An 18,360-nucleotide genomic window follows, 5' to 3' on the forward strand; every position below is an offset into this window, starting at 1 on the left:
AACAGATATTCATTTCTTCCTCAGGGAATTCCTTAATAAACAGGAAAGTCAGAGAAAAAGCAACTGAGGAGTAAAAGCACGTTGAAATCACAGTGCAGAATCCAGAACCAATAAATGATGCTCAAGAAAGACATGTTCTGACTCTTCCTTCTCTCTTCTGTGGTCTTGTGCATCACTTTAATCCCAAGTCATTTCCTCAGATATCTCCTGGAAAATTTGCCTAATTGTATGAAATTTGTAGCAGAAGAGAATGCTGATATCTGTTGAATTGTGCTATTTTTGGAGCAGTTTAACTTAGTAGCAGTAATAAAATCTTAGGTGAAGACAAGAAAGAGTTGAAAAATTGAAAGAAATTGAAAGATTTTTTAAAAATTTATTTATTTAGATGTTGTCTTTGTTTGCTAGGTCCTCTGGCTACCTTCTCCATGTACTTAACCTGCCCTTTCTGCTTCTATCTCACTCACAGCACTGCTGTTTCTAGGTGACATTTAGAATGTCTGTAAGCAAAATTTTCACACATATTTTAATGGGGAAAAAATCGAGCATGACATATGGGTAATGCAGATAGCATTTATTTCACTGTGGGAAGCTCTAACTTCACTTGCTACTTTGAACAATTGGGAATATGCCTCCTCCAAACTACCAGCTTGCTAATATTTCAAATTCTATATATCTATGTTTAATCCTTGCCTAGTAAAATACCTCTCTTCCTTCTTTATTGTAATGAGGTTCATACTGAACTGTATTAGTATTATATATAATCTCAATAATATTGAGAATATTTTAACACAATAAATTGACCAGCTCAGTAATGTAGTTATTTACCACACATTAATATGTCAGATGCAGACCTAGACTCATTCTATCTCACTTTAGGGACCTAAACAAAGTGACTAACCATAGTAAGTCTATTGCCAGTGCAATGACACAGACACCCTCTTATGGTAAATCAGATCCTCAAAAAGGATCTTTTTCTGTCAGCTGCTTGAGTCCATAGGGCAGCTCTGTTCAGAGTGTAGGCTACTCAGTTCTGTGTCTAATGATGCACAAGATGAATCTGAACCTAAGTACCCATAAACTTCTACATGTTTTGGAAGGACATGTCCTGTTAGCTCATGGAACCTTTTCTGTGAAATGGTGAAATGCCAGCAACTACTGCAAGATCGCTAGGAAAAAAAAAAAGAAGGACTAAAAATAATTTGGGGAAAAAAATGAAGGAAAAGCCATACCAAAACCTGTTTCTGGAATAGGGGGTAGGAATTTTTTTGAGGAATAGTAGGAATATAATGATGCCTTGAATAGAGAAAAAGCAGCAAATATAAGCAGGATGATAGAGCGCACCTTATATAGAGAAAGGCAGAAGAATGACTTGAAAGGACTTGAAAATCTCTCTCTAGGGAGATACAAATGAATAAAAAGCTTAAGAAACTGAGGAGTTTTCTAATTTTGCCCTTTTTTTTGTAAAAAGAAGGCAGTGAAAAGATCAGTAAAAATTATTATTTTATATTCATTCTTTCCTTTGTTCTGTGATGAGTTTTTCCAACTTTTCTTTTGTGAACTCCTTTCACCTTGGGCCCTGGCTGTTGGCAATGAAAAGACCAAGCAATCGAAACATTGGCAGCATTTACAGAAGTTGATCATTGGGGAAAAAAATCTAAATAGGATTTTCTGACTCACTTAAGGTAGGCAGAAATGGCATATATATTTTTGTGTATGAACATGCTCAATGGGCTGGGTCATGTACCTGAAGCAGTCAAGATCAGCCAGAGCTAATTCACTCTGTGCATGGGACCTGGGGAAGAGAGAATTTAAAACACAGCCCTAATTACAGCAAAATTTCCATGTCAGGAAAAAATGATCTTATCAGAGATATTTGTCAATGCTGCATTTTTGTAAATAATTTCTAGGCCCAAGGAAATTATTTTTTGTGCTGCTTTGCTTTTCAGTCAACAAGTATTTTTTTGCATAATTTATCAATGATAAAGATGACATATCTAGGTAAGGGTCTAGTCATCAACTTGGACTAATTCATTCTGCTGCTTCATTTTCTGGCAAGCAAATAACATTTAAGTGCTAAGCATTCAAGAGTGAAGTAGATTTTGTGGTAGGTTTATGTTCTGAAGTGCTACCCTTTGTGTAGAGTCTGGTAATGAAGAGTCAACATTAGGAGCCTAGACTTCATTAACTGTATAAGTAGTAAGGATTCTCACTTCAAACATTTTATTTCTGTTTCAGTTTAGCCTACAACTTTGGATGTTGAGTTAATTTCTATAAAGATATCTATATCAAGATATTGAGAAATAGGATATTATTCTCCACTTGACTCCTTTTCCAGCTGTCTCCAGTTATTCATGTTGTCAGGTCTGTTGGATTGCTGAGTTTACTACAGCAAGTCTCTAACAGTTCACTTACAAGCAAGCTGTCCTGATTAGATTCAAACTTGGAAAAAATTACCATTTACTTTTTGTTTTTTTAGGTACACGGCATGCTAATAGATTACAGGTGCCAGATTGAATAAAAAACATTGGTTTAATTTCTCACATGGCGAGTTGCAAAAGCTTCTGTAGATTGTTCTCTCCTGCACAGAGTGCTGTGCTGTGTATACCCAGAGTGCATCCTCATAGCTGTGTATAGGTTCATTTCCCAGGAGAAACACAATACATTATCTTCCACATAGCACACTATTAAATAGCCATACTAAATCTTTGATACAACTGGGCATTTTGACAGTACTCAAAGCACTGGTTCCCTATAGATGCACATTTCATAAGGTCACACCACAATAGAAATTTTACTGATAGATAAATTAAAGAGAACAGGTCCTTAGTCATCAAGACTATAAAGGAAAGTAGCAGGTGATAAAATGTAACTGCCATGATAATTTTGGCAGGCCAAGAATCAGATTTAAAAAAAAATTACTTGAATTCTGGCCTAGGAGTTGTAGACATCTATTCTATACATTTTGTGACCACTCTGTGTTTGGTCTTTTTATATACAACTTTCCTGAAGAGTTCACGTTTCCTCATCTGGCCCACAGTTCTGAAAAAAAGCACTTCAATGATGTTGTAGCACTGACACCATCATCTAAAGAACATCACTATAAAGAGGTTGTTCAGATCTGTGTGTTTTGGCTCACAGAGAAGGCACTTTATTTTTTTAAAAAGCAATCAAGTAAACTATTTTAAATGGGCTCCAAACATTGTCGTTGCTCAGCTATAGAAAATAACATCTAAACTGCTTTCTGAATAAAAGAGTTCTATAGGAGGTTAACAGAAAATCTTGAATGGAATTGCCAGTTCCATCGATTAGATTCAATTTACGACGCCATCAGAGTAAAAACTAATTTTATTTAACTTATTTTGTCCATTGTTATTCTGCACATCAGTTGAAGACTTACCCATTTTCTCTCCTATATGATCCTATTATCAATCAATCAATAATTTTCAAGTGAAAAGGGCAGAATTTAAAAAGTTTCAATCTTGAATCTTTCAGAAGTCAGTCTATTCTCCTCAGTTTTGATCAAAAGGCAAATAGTGAGGAATAAAACTTTGGATCTGTTTATGTGAGTTTAAAAATTCTGTAGTTGAAGTCAGCTTCTATTTAACACTGGGTGTGACAGACTTCGGACGAACCTTCTAAGAGCAGCACAAATGCAGCATTCATATTTCACACTAAATGACAACAAATCATTTCCACTCAGGTCTTAAAAGTAAAATGTGCATGAGTCCCACCTCCTTTGCAAAGAAACTACAACAAATTTATATTATTTAATCAAAATCATCACTGCTTATTGCAGTTTCAGAACTGAAAGGTAGATGAACAAGCAATTACTAACCAAATATGAGAGCTTGGTTTTGACACTGGTTAAAGGTTGAACCAACCACTCACTAGTCAGTGAGTGGTTGCTGTATATTTTTGAATATTACTGAAACAGTATAATTCAGAAGAAAAGTAATGTGGTTTGTAGTCACAACATGACAGGAAACTTTTCACTTTCAAACAATTCTGTCTTTCACAGTTTAACATTACCTGTAGAATTATCAGTAGATTGGCAGACATATTCAGAACTGTATGTTAGCCTCTAATCTCAGAGGAGATTATTAAAATTTTAATTTTTCCTGATTTTATCAGCTTCTTTGTTTCTCAAATCACAGCACACAATTATTCAACTGCAAACATTTCCAGCCTAATTTTTGGAGGTTTTCTATTCTTTTAATAGTAGATCTCTTTTAGAGGACTTTTCTACTACATGATCACCATCTTGGGTTGATACACAACACGTGTTCCCTTAAAGAGATGAAACATTCCAGCATGTTAGCTTCCCAGCACAATTAATATGTAAACATTCTGGGATTCTATTCTTTTGACATTTTGACATTCTATTCATTTGACATTAACAACTTATTCTGTTATTCTATTCTCAGCTTTAAAATATTGGTCAGGATTGCAATAGATCTATAAAGAAATAAAAGTCGAACATTTTATTTTTTTTCCACCAACTGACCAGAATCTGGCTAAATGAACAGCTGCTAAAGCTATAAAAAGAGGAATGAAGAGCTAAAAATGTACTTTAAAATTCTGTGGTTTCAACTTCCATTTAAAGTTTATTCCTCAGTAATTAATTTTCACATTTTAGTCTCTAACACTCAAATCACTCACCCAGGTAAAGATATTGCTAAAACCTGAAGTGGTAACAGTTGCAGTACCACTGAATAATATCCAGCCATAGTAGTTAAATGTTTATAGTTCTAGATAACATCACATGTATTTTATAGCATATACATTTCTTTCAATTATTATAATATATCTTGAATTTCATACTGCTGCATCTCTATTGCAACCACAGAAAATACTGATGAAAAAAAGTTATTCCAGCTTTCTCAGGCAGAGTGACCCATTGTGATCCAGCTGAGTTTGTGAGTGAAATTCTCATCTGATAAAGTCTCAAAGAAACAGGAGAATCACTCATTAAATTTTCTTTTTTCTTCCTTCTTTTTTTCTTCAGGTTGTCCATTTTTCTGAAGTGCATTAACTCTCTCTTTCAAAACGCTGTTATCTTTGTCCTTATAAAGGAGGTGATAGAATTGATACTGCAGGATAACAAGATAATGATGACATCCTTGATGACCTAAACATGCTTGTTCTGGGCTGCTCTTCTCTGTAGAGTTTTTAAATCTATGGAAGTTTTCTATTTCCAAAGATGAGCATAGTATGGAAAGGAGAAGTGAGAAACAGGCAGACGAAAAATGGTAAACTGGAATTCATCATCAGTCCAGTTTGAGGCAGGTTCAACAACTCTGATTTATGGCCAAATTAGTCTCTGTAAGCATGGTGTTTAAATACTAATAATTAATAATGATATTACATATTTTAAGCCCATGGACTGGAAACATACAGTTTCAGGCAGCAAGAAAACACAGAACAGAGGAAGTGCTGTAGGTGAAGTGACAAGGAGTGCTTTAAACCTTTTTAATATAATAATTTATGTGACATTAGAATATAACAATCCAACAGTGTGGTGTCTGTGCCTTTTTGATGTCATCATGGCAATTATATCTGTGTATGCAGCATCACCTAGATTTCAATCTACCCAGAGCTGGATTTTTCAAAACAAAAATCCAATTGCCAAAATAATTCACTCCAGGAATGAGTAATGTGTTCATCCTCCAGGGCAAGTGTCTTGTTTCCACAGCAAGAGAAAACTTCTGTGTCTTTTCACCACACCTGCAACTTTCATACAGGCTCAGCCATCGTGTACTCCATCCTGTACAACCATCCTCTACTATTTTTCCTCTACAAGCTGCAGTATTCCACAAAATTATCAAAGGAGCCTTGCAACTAAAACTGTCATTTCATAGAGCCTCTTGGAATTTCTGAAGTAAAAATTCAATATTTTATAATTTTAGGTAACAGATACTGTTAGAGATTCTGCTTCTAGGGATACATCTCTTCTGTGCTTAACCATATTTAATTAAATTGCCCTAGTTTTAGGCCTGAGGTGTTAAATATGATACTGCTTTCAAATTTTCATGAAAGCTGTTTGAAAACTCTCATCAGTGGACAAGTACAGATTGTTCTTAAGCAGTAACCTTTGTTTCCAGACATATGGCTGAACTATTCCAGGAAAGTAGCTTATTATTTGCTGAGAAAACCAGAGAAGATAAAAATATGACAGGACCAGGATGAAATCCATCTGCCATTCATGTGGAACAGAGGTTGCCCAGGGCTCTGTGCTGCCTCAGTCTGTGCACTGGTGCATTCACAGACATTACCTGTAGAGAGTATATCTGCTTTTCCCAACAGAAATAATAGGCATATAGCAAAAGAGTGTGGAGAATACATAAAAATGAATATACGAAAGCTGGATAAGAAAGGCTGGGGGCCCATTACAAAAAAGCATCATTTGACCAGCCACAGCTCTTTTTAATTACTGGTGTGAAAGACAACAGACACAGAAACATATTTTGTTGTGCCTTTCTTAGTGATTAGCACCATTTTTTCTTGCAGGTCCACTAAGTCCATTATCATCAAATTTTGCCAAGTGCCACACATACCTCTACATATATATGAATTGGGAGGGCTGAATTTTTGCTGCACTACTGCAGTGACTAGTAACTCGTAACATGGTAGAGAACCTCTAAGAACCTATAAATAAGACCTCTTGAACTCAGCAACATAAACCTCATTTATCCATGGACCTGAGACTGCCAACCCCAGCGACACAGTTTTGCAGTAAGCTGTAGGAACTTCAGTCTCATGAGAGCTCCTGTTGCCACACTGCTTGTCCTTAAGTGCATGACACATTTTCAATGGCACAGCCAGATGAACTTGCAGTAAATTAGCCTTATAAAAACATGAATTAAAGGAGAAAGGGGACTGGATATAGGAGGTTGCAGCTGTGTTGAGTTTTTCCTGTCATTAGCAAACAACAGATTTTAGAACCTGGGGTCAAAAGAGTGAGAATATGAGTTTTGGATTAAATCATCTAAACATGAACATTTTAGAAATTAAATTCTGGATATTGAACCCAGAGTTGCAATGCAATATCAAGTAATTATACCCACCTTCCTCATAAATTCATTAAGTTAAATTCATTCATTCATTCTTATTTAGGAATAACAGCATTAGTTTACTGAGGTAGCTTTTTCCCTGCTAGATAAATTGTTCCCTTCCCTTTGTAAGGCATTGTTTGAAAGTGGTTTCTAGTCGAACTGGGAGGGTATGTGACAGGAGAGCTGGCTGAAATTACAGTTTTACAGCAAGGGTGTTAAAAGATTTTTGAAATTAATCCTGTGCTCTAGGACACCACATTGCTTACATTATTTACATAAAGTATCAGGATGCTTGTAATACAATCTAATGCTACTGAGCTGAAAACAGCCAGTGACTTTTGCTGACTGCAGCAGGGGAAGATGAGCAAAGCTGACATTAAGATAAAGACAGTGAAAACTCCACTGGAGGGGAAAAAATAAAAGAAAAAATATGAAGAGGCAGAGAGGCAAACAATATAGATCAAAACTGTTTTGAAGAGAGCATTCAGTGTTCTTAAACATAAAAGTGAATTTATCACATAAAACAGAATAAGCAAATGAATCTATAGAGGCTCACTTTTGAACAGACCAAGCTTGAATATACCAATTGAGCAAGCAGGGAAAGGACTAAAAGGTCAGAGTGGTCCCTGAGAGAGTGGCAGAAAGGACAGAAGCAGATTAGAGGCAGATTAGGACCACACGTTTGTCTTAAAGGGCCAGGTGAGGCAGCAGAAGGGAGGGCAGTAGGGACTGCAATTTCCCATGAAGGAGAAAGCCAGAAGGCATTCTGAGCAGTGCAAGGGAGCTTGCCCTGAGCATCCTTTCAGATGGAGTGGAGGTTGTGAGAGGTAATGACAGCAGAGGTCTTAAACTTGCCTGTTGGTCAGAGGCACTGGCTGGTGGGGAGAAAAACTGTTTTCAAAATCTGTTGAAGGGATTAGCAGGCACAACTGTAGCAGGGAGTTCCATACCAGGACTGAAGAAAGAACAGTAGAATTACAATGAACAGCTGAATGTGTCAATGAGAGAATTCAGGTACAGGTAGCTAGAAACAGTATGAGAACATTATATTCTGCCTTTCTCTCCCAGTACTTTCCAGCTTCTATTCATAACTGGACAAAACAGAAGAAATTACAATTTTTAATACCCATTAAAAATGTAGAGAGGCTACAAATTTCCAGTGTATTAATTGTTATTAATAATAGTTTTATGCCAACATTTATCTTTAGTTTTCTTTACAAAGTAATCAATGCTCCTAGAGCTACAGAGGATGTAAAATTACAAACCACTGTGATCCTCATTAGAAGAAACCATGTATCAGCTTTGATAAAGATAAAACCCATAACTGAACAGTTTCATTAGAAATTAAAAATTATTATCTTGATAAAGTAGAGAAATAGCGTGACAGTCACACTGCAATCTGCTATCAGCTTGCAATGAAAAACAGAGCACCAAAATTCCAATTGCATGTCAGCAAGTGAACATACAACTAGCTGGTGTCACCAGGAAAAATCTGAGAGTCCTTGATTTGGCTGTTGACACTGTGATCATTACTCAAGATATAAAGGAGCTCAACCACTTTAAAGACAAAAACAAGCTGATGCACAATGAAAGCTGCCAACAAAACATGAAAATTTAAATACATACACACACAGGGAAGAGAAACAAAACTATTTTTCTTGCCAATTTGAGAAGAGAACAAGAAAAAATGTGTCACTCTGTGTTTTCTGAGCTTAATTTTGTTTTATCCAATCCCTTGTCCTCAAATTCCTTAAAGGACTCACTTGGGTGAAGTTCTTAAAGATGTGGTAGATACAGAATTTAGCAGAAATTGTCAAGAGTAAGCATGAACTTGAAATCTGGTGGCCCCAAAAGTTCTCATTTTAGGTGACGAAGCCTTGCAAAATATGTTCTGCATTAAAATCCAGACCAAATCTCTTGACATTCATTTGGAGTTTATCTGAATTCTTCTAATATTCACAAGGGAAAAAAAAGTTCAAAAACACAGAAAGGTGGAGATTTGGTCACTCCAAAGAACAGAATTTGCAGTATAAAAAATTAATTGTCTGTACTTCCACTTTAACATTCTGTAATGGACTAAGAATTTAAATCCTATGTTTTTCAAAATCATTTATATCTATAAAAGTGAACCCACAAATTGCTGGAAAAGAGACAAGTCAAATAGGAAGGAAATATTGTCATAGTGTTGCCCTGATGAAAATATGACAATATCCATCTAGCCTATTTAGTTACTCTAGCAGTGAATATTACTAGAAGAGAGTAACTTCTGAGACAATTTTTACTCTTCTCTAAAATTCCATTTAAACCAATTTTTTAAATTAAAAAGATGATTCTATGTATGTTTCCTACCCCTTTCTTAAAAAAAGTCAATGATTTTTTCATTAATTTATTAAGATCTTAATACATTTACCAAGGCAGAAATAAATATTCAACTACAAACTTTGTTGAATTCTTTGCATTCAATTCTACTCAGAAGCAAAGAACAAATATGGCAAGCTTTCTATTTTTGACATCTCTAAAACAGAATCAGTTATGCAACATGTAAGGAAAAGGAGGGGCAAAAGTTCCAATAAAATAATTAGTGCTATACCATAATCGTTGCAATGTTTTCTCTGCACATAATTCTGGCTTCTCTCTTTTTTTGGGGGAATTCTGTCCACATGAAGAAGAAACACAGCAAGTTATTTACAAACAAACAAACAAGAAAACTAGGCATTCTATGCAAGCCTTTCTCCTTTAATAGATTTTACCCTGGAAGTGGGAGTAGGATGACAGAGAAACACCTTGTTAAGAAAATGTCACAGTTTCTAAAAATTAAATAAACCTTCCATTTTCATCACCTAGACCATATATCACATAGAAAGTGTTGCATTTTATCTTTACAGTATTTCTCACTGTAAAAAAAAATTAAGAAATCTTGATTAGGTCCTAGGTTATACAATTTTTGGTATATTTTACAGTCATCCAGGCCTGATTCCTTCCCATTTGGAAGTCTCTGCCTCCAGTCTCAAAGCTACAGACCCAATTCAAAGTGTCCCAACAAGATTCAGGATCCTTTCTAGTGGATGCCTGATCCATGCCAGTAGTTTGAAAAGGAAGTGAGTGACAGACATTGTAACCACATTCCTTTTCTGTTTTAGGAGCCTGACCTTATTCTTTTCTGCAAGACTAAATCTGTAACATATGCAAACTTCTTTTTTTTTCAATAGAATAACATATAAATAGTTATCTTTAAGCAGTAACTATATTTTCTACCCACTGAATAGATTCTCAGAGTGACAGCTTGGGATTTTCCTAGGCATCTATCCCCTTGGACTGAATACTGTAAACATAGAGACTTGATCTAAGATGGACAAAATCATCTTTGCCTCCCTCTGAGAGCTGGATGATTAAACTGCAGACACAGTAAAGCATACATCAGGGATATGAGATCCCAAACATCTTTCTCATCTAATTTTTCTGAGGTTAGGGAGGCTACAAAATTCAAAGCTCTGTGGAGTTGCATTGGGAGTATAAACAAATACATCATTTTAGAAATTACTAGGGAACTATTCCTAAAACACTGGAGAAAGAACACAGAATCTTGCCTTGAAAACTTTACTTGAAAGCAATGAAAATATTCACCTGAGCAACTTATGAGACCACTAGATACCACACAATTTAGAGGAATAAGAAAATGCTGTGTTTAAGGAAGATGTTTACTTCCATGTGCTTCCACTAACAGGACAACATAGTTCCTCTTGCCTAAGGTGTATGTGAAAATCAATGTGTTTCATGAAATGCTCTTCTTATAACAGCAAATTTTTTGTTTACAGGATTTTGGTTTAGTCAGGCATGTAAATCTCACTCCAGTACTTTGAACTGCAAGCAGGTTTTGTCAATATAAACTGTATTTAACATCTACTCCCCACCCATGGGTCAGTGTTCAAATGGAATTGACAGAGAAAGCTGAAAAAAAGCAAGGCATTTTGTGTCCTTATGGTTATCTGTAATGAGACATTCTCAATGACTATTCTCAGAAGTTGGTCTTTAGGTGCTTGTGATTCTTAACATGTAAAATGTGTTCTAAAGGGTGACTCTTAGCATAAATAATGCATAATTTAATAGACAAAAATAGTCTCAGGTGGCTTTGATGGGGAGTTTTGTGAATATTACAAGACAGAATTTCTTAAAGAAGACTTAGTAGCAGTAGTTAGGCAGGTTTATTTTTTTTTTTTATTTTTATAAAGTTCTCTATCCTTTCAGGGAAAAACGTGCACAGACAGACTTATTACAGTAGATGTTATCATTTCCAAATCTAAGAGAACCAGTTTGCTCAGACACAGGATTCAGACCAAAAATGTTTCATTCTCAAAAGCACTGGCATTCTGTTGATAGGGATTTCAATAAACAAACAAGAGTAGCTTTTTGATAACCCTCTTTCTATGCAGTAGTATTTCACTGCATAAGCTGAGCTCTTTACAGGCTCACTGCTGTGAATGAAAAAAGATGACAGTCAGATTAAAGGCTTCTGAGGAAAACTTTTATTTTATGTCAAGATAAAAGCTGGTGAGTTTTATTTACAGTTCTGTGTCCTTATTCAGAGCATGCATGCTAATCTAGACATATGATTAGAAATGTTGAACTGAAATAGTTGCTGCTTATCAGACCTCAACATATATGCATCCTTGAAGATATTTTTCATGTTACAGAACACCATAGGAATAGTCTATTGAAATAACTTCCTTTTCCTTGAAATAATATTTACAGAATGTTCTATACCTTATACATAAATACACCCAAGGTTTCATCTGTTAAACAACAGCCCTGAAACATTCACTCTATACACTACCTCCCACTGTGCTTTAATCTATAAATGCTTTCACAAATACAGTTTGTCCACAAAAAAACCAGACCATATTTTAAACAGACCATGTTTTAAATAGACAAACACATTGAATTTTCTCCAGAGCATTCCTGAAAGTTTGACATACCTCCTTCTTCCACAATTTTTTTCATATGTTCTTACCTTTTTGTTTTATTTACTCACAGGTAGGCTAAGATTCATAGCACCCTTTATGTCATGACAAAAAGTGGACCCATTCTTAGCTGGTAATTCTCTGAGCAAAACAGATATACACAGTCAATTCATCTCCCAAGGAAACAGTTAATAGGTTGCAGAAGGGATCTCCTGAAAAGACTACTCAATTTTCATTTCAAACACTTTTATAGTGTAGGACTTCTTTTATAGTGTGTGGTACCTCAGATGTCAGCAGGATCAAGACTCCATGATGATAGTTAAATAAGGATAAGCTACTATTGGAGTATAAGACTGTAAAAACTCCACAGGTAAACAAACATAAAAACAGTTGGATGAGAAACAAGAAAAGTAAATACATAGCATGGTAGCTTGCATTCACTTGCTACTACAGAACAATTCAGAAACATGCAAGTATGTGTACGTGAGAGATTTGGAAATGAGAAAATGATGACTCTCAAATATGTAGAAATTAAAAGGTATTTGTAAAAAGTCTAATTGAAATATCTGTTTCAATAAATATAAATACTCCTCCCATATTTTTATTTTCAATATTTTCATGTCTCAGAAGCCAAGAAATACATCTTTTGAATGCTTAGGGAAATGCTAACTGCTGTATAACACTTAAGTGGCACGAGAAGTACTGTGAGCTACTAATGTGTGTTAATCAAATTTTGTCAACCATTTGTAACATATGGTATTATAATTATGTCAAATATGTTTACAAAAGACTTGAACAGGTGCTAACACTTGTGTTCCAAATGCTGACAGTCCTTAACAAGATGTTCTCTGGTTACCAAACTGTGTCCTGCAGACAAGGCAAGAAAAGGACTATAAACTAGGGCCAAAAATTTTTCCAAGTAACTTAAATTTCTTACCACACTTTTCTGAAGATTTCTGTTTTCATACTAATTTGATCTTGACAGTAGTCAAGATTCTACATTATGCATGAAAGGCAAAAGCAATTTTTAAAAAGTATTATTATTTCCAATCCATCAGGTGAATGTAATATACATCTACTGCTAATACAGTTGTCATTAATTGTTATTACTAACATTGTGCTGGATTCTAGAGGCCCTGCCAGATGTGACAGCCACAAAGCAGCTATCATATATTCCTACACAAAAAAGACAGAGTCTTTTATGTCTAGGAGACACATGTCTACAGAGTTCAAAATCTCAGAAAGATGCACAACAATGAAAAGGGAACATAATGAAATGATGAAACATAATTTGAAGAGAAAGTGCAATTTGGAACAGCTTTATCCAAGAACAGTGAGAGTTTATTTTTATAAGATAGCTCTTTTATCTCTAGCAGTGTAGTTGCCTAAAATATCTATTGAACCAAAATAAACATAACTTCCCAGTAAGACAGGAAAGATTACAAAAAACCTTGTACCTAAACAATTATTATAAAATTGTTTTGCTCTTATTTGTGTTTGATCTAGAACAGTAAGCATCAGATACGGCTCAGTTACCAACACCTTTTAGTAGTAAGTAACAGAATGTGTAACTATTCTTTTTAAGAAGACAGAGGGTGCAGAGCCATTTCAGGCTGTTGAATATTTTAATTGTCAACCATTCAGATACCGTGCTTAGAGGTACAATTACAAAGGCAAAGGAATGGACTGGCTTCTCTCTCTTTAAAGAATTGCTTTAAAAAAACCGTCATTGACATTAAATAATTTCCATTATTTCTCCTGCCATTGCTTTGCTTATATCATTCCCCTTAGAAATAATATATAATTCACCTGTATAAATAGGTTCCAGGTCAAGTTAGAAAAATAATCAAGTGTTTACTGTAATTAAGTTTAAATTCCTAATTTACACCCACATAGGTCAAACTAAGGATTTTCTACTATGTTGATTACTTCAAGTAGCATTTTTTCACTGCTTTATAAAAGACTTTAAACCACATCTAAAAGAAATTGCTCACCTCAATAAAAACCTCTCCAGTGTTGCATTCAAACGTGTCTTCTCCTCATTATTCACATGAAGCTCCTGTAAGCCTTTGTGAAACAGGACTAACAGCACATTGTGTATTTCTGGTTTGCATTATTTAGGTAATGAAATTCATTATTTCTTCTAGTTACCAGTCATGTTTAGGATATGGGAAAAATGTGGAGCTCAATTCAAACATGGCCTAAGGGAAAACAAACAGAGAATACCTGTAGAACATACAGATATTACCAAGATATCTGGCTGAAGAAGTTCATTTGTCATAACTTCATAGTACATATATATTTTACAGCTGGTTTTAAGCCTTTGCTGAGAAAAGTGGTAGAACATTCATTATATCACCAATCACATTGTGACATATCTATTTAAAATTGAAGAGTGGCATATTCCTCTTCAAATTTTTAATCTCAGATTTAAGCCATTACAAAATACTCAGAACACCTTAAAACTTCTTATTAATTGAAGCATGTATAATTTCCTTAGCTACCTTTGAAATCACAGCCCCAGGATCACATGAAACTCTATTCTAAAACCACAAATGCAGGCAGTGCTTACCCATCCGAATGGCTGGACTGATTTACCACATGGTCTGCTTCTCTTTGTGCTACTCTGGGATGATTGAGTGACAACATGGTTTTGTGCAATGTCTTTCATTGTAATGGACATTTTTATCTAATCCACCAGTCTCTACAAACACGTCTTCACTGCAGTATTAATCTAAATTTCCCCCTAGGTGTTGCCCAGATGTTCACATCCATGAGATCTGATCCAAATGTCATGGTAATTTAAAGCACAATCACAAAATAGAACCTGCAACCTTCATCATAATTTAGGTAAACTGGCTGAAAGATGTATGATATTTGACAATCTTTAAACAGCTTCCCTTTATTCAAAACACATTTCTGAACATAGAGGCAATGGACTTTCTGTCAAAAAGGCATTGTAAAAGACACAAAATTTAATTCAATTTCACTTCCTTCTCCTGTAATTACATTACACAAAAGCAGCTGCAGCAAAGGTGCATCTCTTTCAGTAACCTACTCCATAGCTCTTGGTCACTGCTGCTTGTCAAGCAGCCACCCCTTCCATCTCCACTGCCTGTGCTTGTGGGGGCCAAGAAGAGTCCATCCTCAGTGGTTTGAGCTGAGTTCTGCCTCTTCTTTGTTGTCTGTCTCACCTTTGCCACACTGCCTGAAGCAACAGACAAAATAAGTATAATGTATATATATATATACATTATATATATTATATATATAATATATATATAATATATATGCATATATGTATATATATATATAATATATATACATTATATATTATATATATATGTAATGTGTAATGTACAGAGCAATACATGCCAATATGAACTCAAAAGAAGATGCTTAAACTTCCAGACAGTGTAAAATTTTAATTGGAAATTGCTTTTACCCAGGCCTGGGTAATTAAAAAAAGGTTATAATATTCTGTAACATGAAATACTTCAAATATTTTACAAATTCAAAATGCTTTATCATGATGACATCCATTTTAAGGTGACAGGAAATTTTAGTTGCATGCATTTGCAGATCATTCAGACATCATTAAAAAGCATTTATTTTCTTCTGAATTTGAAAAATGTTCTTGTTTTTCAATAGAAAACAAGAATAAGGAAGAGGCTATCTACTTTTTACTAGGAAGAACAAAGGAAATTAAAAAAATATAATGGACAAAAATTAACTCATCTATACATGAATATTTCTATATTTTTCCATGGAACTCTTCTTCTTTCAAGACAGAGTATTTAATTTTAGATCAAACAAAAGAAAAACCACAGTTTTTTGAAGAAAAATTTTAAAGTATATTGTTTAAAATACTGTCTATTAAAACTAATTCATATGATTTAAATATCATTCCACCCTTCTTACTAAGGTTACTTCTTTGAGAACTGAATAGATTACAAATGCATACATTAATTAGTTCATAACATTTACCTAAATATTTCTAAAAGACTTTAGGGAATATTTTTTTTTGATACCCAAAATAATTGAAGGAAATGTGTACAAAAAAAATGCTATCAAAAATCATCCAATACTACAAAGCCAAAGTTTATTATCTGTCTTCCTCTCAACAGCATTAAAATTTTTTAACATATGAAAGTACTGTAAATCTGAAAGTCTCAAAAAATAAAATCAGGAAGACTGAAGACATGAAATTGAGGGATAGGTGGAGGAAGAGAATAACTGTTAATAACAAGATAATAACAGATAATAACTATTTGGAATACTAGAGTGGAGGTGAGTATATAAACAACTAAGCACTAATATTTTGGGTGAAGACCCAAAATAAAAAAGATCCAAAATGGAAGTATTTTTTACGTATAATCTGTTTAGCATGGGTAACTCTTTTGGTCAGTCCTGGGTATTTCAATAAACAGCAAAGAGCACACATTGCATGCTGCATTAGCACTTGCTATAGATATTCTCTCCACAGCAAATAACAAATGAGGTAAATGTATACCCTAGATGTATTCTCAAGGAGCTCTGGTTCAAGCCTGAATTCTATCCAAGAAGGAACATGAGAGTTTCTCTCTGATATATTTTTTTCACAGAAATTGCCTTTAGCTTTTTGCACCTCAGCCTTCACACAGACAAGTGCTCTCCCTCGCTTTCCCTCTCTCTGTCTCTCCCATGCTCTTTCCTGCTTCATGCATTGCAAAATAACTTTTTCAGGCTGATGTTCTTAGCATATTTTTACCTCTGAGACTGGCACATTAGTAGATGTCAAATGGCCCAAGTCACAAAGCATTTTTCATAGACCTAGTTGGCTGAGTCTAACCTATATCAGCCCATCTTTGCAGAAGCCATTTCAGTGATGATTCCTCAGACAGGCAGCCTGCATTTAAACTGATCCCTCTGGTCAACTAGGAGGAAAAAAACAGGGGAAAAATAAACACTGTAGTTGCTCTGGCAGGCTGGTTGCCTACCACACTGATTACGTTCTGAAATCCCTTTGAGAACTGTCTTATTTTATTTTCCGTTTAGCTCAAGATGAGAATTTCCCATTTTTAAAGGGTTATTTTTCCCACTGATATCAAAGCTTCCCTGTGCCAACAGACTATTTTTACACCACAATATTCCTGTAAAGAAACTTACATATACTCTTCCCATAGGACTCCAATAACAAATTACCATTGCAATTTCTTACCTGACATTATAGACGTGCATCCTCCATTTCCAAGAGATAAAAGGATGTTGTTTCACTGCTGTCTGAAGCCTGTTGTCATCTCAGGCCATAACATGACAAGCTGATCTCAACAGTCCTACACATAAAACATTAGCAGTCTACTATTCTTCCCTCCCTACCAGATGTCTGGAAGTTGCTGTAATATTAGGAATTCACACCTTATAACAAATAATTGTCTCCTGTTTTCACAGGAGAAATTACTTTTATTAGATCAATTAAATTCCACCATCAGTCTAAAAGATATGAAATTGAGGAGAAAAGAAGGGCAGAAGACAGCCAAGGAATGGCAGTGAACACAAGCAGCTTTGCCAGTGACTTTTCTTCATGTGTCCCTTCCAGTGTTTAAGGAATGGCCAAATATCCCATGTTTCTTTGCTTTTGTATGGTGACATAATGAGCATCTTCACCTTCTTTCTCTTACACATAAATAATTTTCAGGTAAAATTGGTGAAAGTCAAAGGGTGACAGTAATTTATGAAACTGGACTTGTGCAAACACAAAACTTTTTGTGTGGATGAACATAAAAATGTGTAAATGTACACTTCACAATGTATTGTGAGCACCAGGCAGATGGGAAACTTTTCAAAACTAAGGGTGAGAAAAATCCCAGATGATAGCACATCTGTAGAATACAGATTTCAAAAAACCTCTGATTTTTCCTACATCAGGCCCTCCCAGTTTTGATAAAATGCCACCAGAAGTTCAGTAACACTGGTTCATAACCACCAAGATGTCTTGTTTTCCTAAACAACCAGGCATACATTGGATTAATAAACAAAAGCTTTCTTTTCCAATTAATGAAGAAAAAAATTAAGTGATAAGTAAATTCTATTCAGATCCACTCAGATAATTATATGTACAAATAAAAATAGGCTGAATAAAATCTAAAATGTTCAAGATTTTGCTGCATGGTTTCAAAAATTGTAATTATGAAGCTGAAGAAAAAAAGTTCGATTCCGAAAATTTCATAGTAACATTAAGAAAGAATAATAAGAAATAATTTGACTTCAACTCTTTTCACTATTTTCACAGTTCTAGTCTGTAATCTCACTTTGGATAGGAACCATTCTTTCTAAATTTTCTAAGCCTACTAAATCAATTTTGAGATGGA

Source organism: Serinus canaria, chromosome 1A (genome assembly GCF_022539315.1).
Source record: "Serinus canaria isolate serCan28SL12 chromosome 1A, serCan2020, whole genome shotgun sequence".
Classification (NCBI taxonomy): domain Eukaryota; kingdom Metazoa; phylum Chordata; class Aves; order Passeriformes; family Fringillidae; genus Serinus; species Serinus canaria.